The sequence below is a fragment of the Branchiostoma lanceolatum genome, chromosome 15, assembly GCF_035083965.1.
Source record: "Branchiostoma lanceolatum isolate klBraLanc5 chromosome 15, klBraLanc5.hap2, whole genome shotgun sequence".
Lineage (NCBI taxonomy): Eukaryota > Metazoa > Chordata > Leptocardii > Amphioxiformes > Branchiostomatidae > Branchiostoma > Branchiostoma lanceolatum.
This window is the reverse complement of record NC_089736.1, coordinates 15,327,703-15,332,318: the sequence shown is the minus strand read 5'-3', so window position 1 is coordinate 15,332,318 and position 4,616 is coordinate 15,327,703. Positions and strand designations below refer to the sequence as shown.

Sequence of the window (4,616 nt, the reverse complement as noted above, 5' to 3'; positions counted from 1 at the left end):
TATAATATATGATGAATGTGAATATCATGCAAAACGTACAAGTAAGACTACGAAGACAACAAAACAAAACAAAGCGTAAACATATTCATTACTTTTCATCGATGAAATTCATTGAGTGCTCTGTCAAATTGATATCGGTCGCTACCAGGTCACAGGCTCAGTGATATACCTGCTTATGTTTGACATGTACTCTTGGGAATTTCGTCTCATTTTTCCAGGCTGGAACTGGAGAGAAGATGGGCGTAGGCACGGAGCCTCAGAACTTCCGGTCTATCCTGAGGACATGGCCATGGAGAAACCTGAAATCAAAAGACGCTTCTAACCAGGAAGAACTGCAGCGCACGGACACCACGTTTAACGGGGTTTAAGTCCGAGTCTATAGCCCTCAGGCAGCGGCCAAGAGTAGCAGGAAGGTGTCGGGCCTGGTGTTCATCCATGGAGGCGGCTGGGTCCTGAGTATTAGTAAGGCACCCTTAAAGGCACCCAGAGCATTTTATGAGGCTTGAAAACTGGAAATATTCTAGTTGCTGTAATCTTTATGAAATTGACATTTAATGGTACTGTTTATCACATTTGCGTGCGGATTTCTTATCAAAAGTGCTCAAAAGCGGCACAAAAATAAGCTACATGGCGCTCTTTTAGTTTCACGCGCCTAGTGTAAATAGACCGATACTATAGCCCCTCCCACCCCCGTCAAAACGTAGAAATGCAAAATTTAAACATAAAGATGCATATATTTGACGGACATGCAATCACTCTCTTATTGGTCGAACCGCTAATTGTGATGGATAGTCAGGAACAGTCTATTAGGGCTTGGATTTTCTATCAGTTCTCTCCACACAACGACATCGTATCCTTGCTCCTTTAATGTCGATATGTAATGGTATAGTGTTAGTGAAACTTACTATGTGTAGGAGGAATGACTAGAAACTGGAGTTTTTTTATTCAAGTTTCAAGCCTCATAAAATGCTCTGGATGCCTTTAATTTCAACTAGACGGAGATCGCACTGCGGCCTCGCTGCGACCTAAATTTGATTTGTGCATTCATTCATTGTATTGTATTGTATTGTATTGCACTGCATTGCATTGCATTGTATTGTATTGTATTGTATTGTATTGTATTGTATTGTATTGCTGGCACCAATATAACCTTTAGTTGAATGATGGATTGCTTTGACGATGCTGAGTGACGTTTCCAAAACTTATTGGTTCGGCATGTTCCATCTACAGCTCCCTACGACCATCTGGCGTCCCATCTTGCCAAACAACTTGGAGCTGTCGTCGTGCTCGCGGAGTGAGTATTAAGCTTTCCTTTGTTTGTTTGTTTGTTTGTTTGACATAACTCCTGCATGAGGGCGATGTTGATATATGGCACAATGAACACCGGTCATTTCAATGGAGTCTGTTCGCCAGAAACCCCCACCACTGACACCAGGTTGTACGTCTGGTACTAGTATTAGGTGCATGTAACTTGTAGACTGACAGTAGCCGTTATTAGCCTCCTCTGTCTTAGTGAATAAAAACCTTTATTATTGTACATTTTTGCCCTACTGACCCAGGGCAAGTCACAACAAAGACATGATACGATCGACGTCTTCTCGCTTCTTGGTAATAGCAAAAATGTGCGATTGTATGGGTTTAGCTATAGACGTTTTCACTAGTGCTACCCATATTTCTAAAGTGATGGAATCTACTTTCATGTAACAAAATAGGATATTTCTATCATTTACATAGTACATGTACAACCTACGATGAAGTGCACGTTAACTGAGGGAATCTATTTTCTATATATATAAATATAGGACATATTTCTATCATTAACATAAAGGTACAATCTACGATGATGTGCACTTCATATGCATCTTCTACCGTAGTTGAAGGTAGAAAATTGACAGGTTCCTTGCTCTAGCACCTATCGATTTTGTACCTCTAATAGTAGACACTAGACTCTGGTTTACTAGCAAACAGACATCGATATCTTTCGCATCATCTTACAGCTATAGACTGGCACCCGAGCACGTGTTCCCAGCTGCGTATGATGACAGTGTTGCTGCCACAAAGTTCTTCCTCCAGAACGCAGAGAAGTACAATGTCGACCCGGCACGTATCGGCATCACCGGGGACAGTGCTGGAGGGAACCTCACCGCAGCCGTCACACAAACACTCGCTAAAGAAAACGGTATTCATAAGTTAAAGACACAGGCGCTCATCTACCCATGCCTACAAGCCATCGACTTCAACACGCCTTCTTACATCAACCCTGGCCAGGTGAACACTCTAAGTAAAGATCTAATGGTATCGTTTTGGCTGTGGTACCTTAACAATGACCTGTCTTTCAAGAAGGTGTTTGAAGACAACAATCACACAGGTGTGCTGATGAAGAAATCTCAGTACGCCGGGTACGTGGATGCCAAAATGGTCGACGTTACTCAGGTTAAGAAGGGAGATATACAATTTCCCGAGATTCCAAACATCGCAACCATTTTGGATCCACGTTTTCCACCGTTGATGGCGGATGACGGTGATTTGGAAGGTCTCCCACCGACGTACGTGATGACGTGTGAGTACGATGTGTTGAAGGACGTTGGCGTGATGTACGCCACAAGGCTACAGAAGGTTGGGGTTGGGGTTGAAAACGACTATTACGAACACGGCTACCACGGATTTATCGGCCTGTTCGATGTTTATGAGTCAGCAAGTTCTGCTATGAAGAACTACCTGGCGTATCTAAAGAAAAACCTATAACCCTTACTCATTCGTTCAGTTATTCTATCCATTAAGGCATTCTAAAGAGATTGTGATAAAATAAAACGCCAGCAATTTTGAAGTAGTAGTTAAGAAATCAGAAAGGTGATCGGTGGAAGCATTATAAAATTGGGTCTTTAATTACATGTACGATTAAGTATAACTTAGTGTGATTAAAGAGTGTGACCAAAATCGTACAAAGCAAATGCTAAATGAGCAAATAAATTTGTCGGAAAACGGGTGCTAATATCGTAAATTGCCAATGTCAATTTCAAAGTAGATGTGAAAGAACAAAAATGAAGAATCTATTGTTCGGTATGCCATACTCTGTGTGTTTAGTCATTTGTTCATTCTTCCTGACCACATAGATTTCATAATGAAGGCAATTTTACCAAACTCTTATTGGAGGATGTATCCATATAATCGACTCAACATGCCCGAAGGTTTATTTTGGGGCCGCTATACAGCTGGTAGTATATCATATATGAAATGTCGTATATCATATCTAAAATGATGATGCACTTTAACATTGTCACAACTATTCTATATATGTAAAATATACATAGATGCGATGGGCACTTAAATCCAAATTGAGCATTTGATATACACACATAAACAGCTATAGCAACTTACGCTGACAATTGTTGCTGATTTCTTTTCTTCCGAATTACAAGTAGGTACCCAGCCCCTTAAATGATACACAGGTACTGTACAGTATAACAATAAAGAGGGCCTGCTACATACGCGTAGCAACAAAATAAACATGAACTGCACACAATACTATACCATTTGGCTCGCCCCTGAGGTGTCGCCAAAAAGGGCAAATTCAAGACAATAAACAAGCACAGGTTGCGTAAATGTACTAACGTATTGCCTGAATTTTCCTTCTTTTCTCATGGGATCCCATGAAAGATCTCCATGTTTTATAATCCCCATTAAGCGTGCACAATAGACATGCCAAGCCCCAATAATACATGTACATTGACATTGTTCTTTTGCTTAAGTCTTTTACAACTCGGTGACCGTATATACGGTATACCTGCGGTACAAATTTAAAAGGGACTTTAAAGTAGCAGGCAAAATGTTAACATGAAAGAAGATACAATGTTACACATACACTATAAACTGATACATCAATGTCCTTTTTTCCAGGTTCCCGTATTTTTGTATAATCTTTATAATTTCAATTTCATCGGCATTGACTTAATCAAAACTGCCTTTCTGCCAACGTTTTTACACTTTTTCTCACCCTGTAAGATAATCAAACCAGTGTTCCAGTCCTGACGGCTGTAGAAAGAACACCACAACAGTCCCGAAGATACTCAATGGCATTAGTCCTGTCGGGAAAAGTGGTTCTTTTTAGCGGTGGAATGGGCACTTCATCAGCAGCTGTGTGATCTTATTTCTATATGGATTTTTTTTTTAAATCTGTGCATTCACGCTCAACCAAAGTTTTTCGTACACACACCATGCGTGGTACATTAACAAAACTGAAGAGGATTTTAGGACAACCCGACATCTAGACAACCTAGGAGAAATTAAACTGTAGCGTCAGTTCACGGGCCGGGTGACAAGTTTGTGCTTAGCGACGGAATGGACGCTTCAGGAGATCTGTGATCCTGCTGGCAACAAGCTGGAGGGAGGAAACTACGCTCCTCATAGCGCCTCCTAGCGAGACAGGCAGGCTCAACATCAAGATGGAGCCGCGAGAGATGGCGACGCTGTACTGAAACCTGCAGTACTCCGGAGCTGACACCACCTTCTTCCTCGCGCCTTCTAGCGACTCACACAGGCGGTACATCAGGATGGAGCCGAGGGAGATGGTGAAGCTGTACTGAAACCTGCAGTACTCCTGAGCTGACAGCAGGGTC

The 4,616-nt window shown here is 41.7% G+C and overlaps 1 pseudogene; it reads left to right on the top strand.

The window, feature by feature from the left end:
• Positions 1–1,376: 1,376 nt before the first annotated feature.
• LOC136420299 (arylacetamide deacetylase pseudogene) lies at positions 1,377–2,808 on the top strand (annotated as a pseudogene).
• Positions 2,809–4,616: the final 1,808 nt, after the last annotated feature.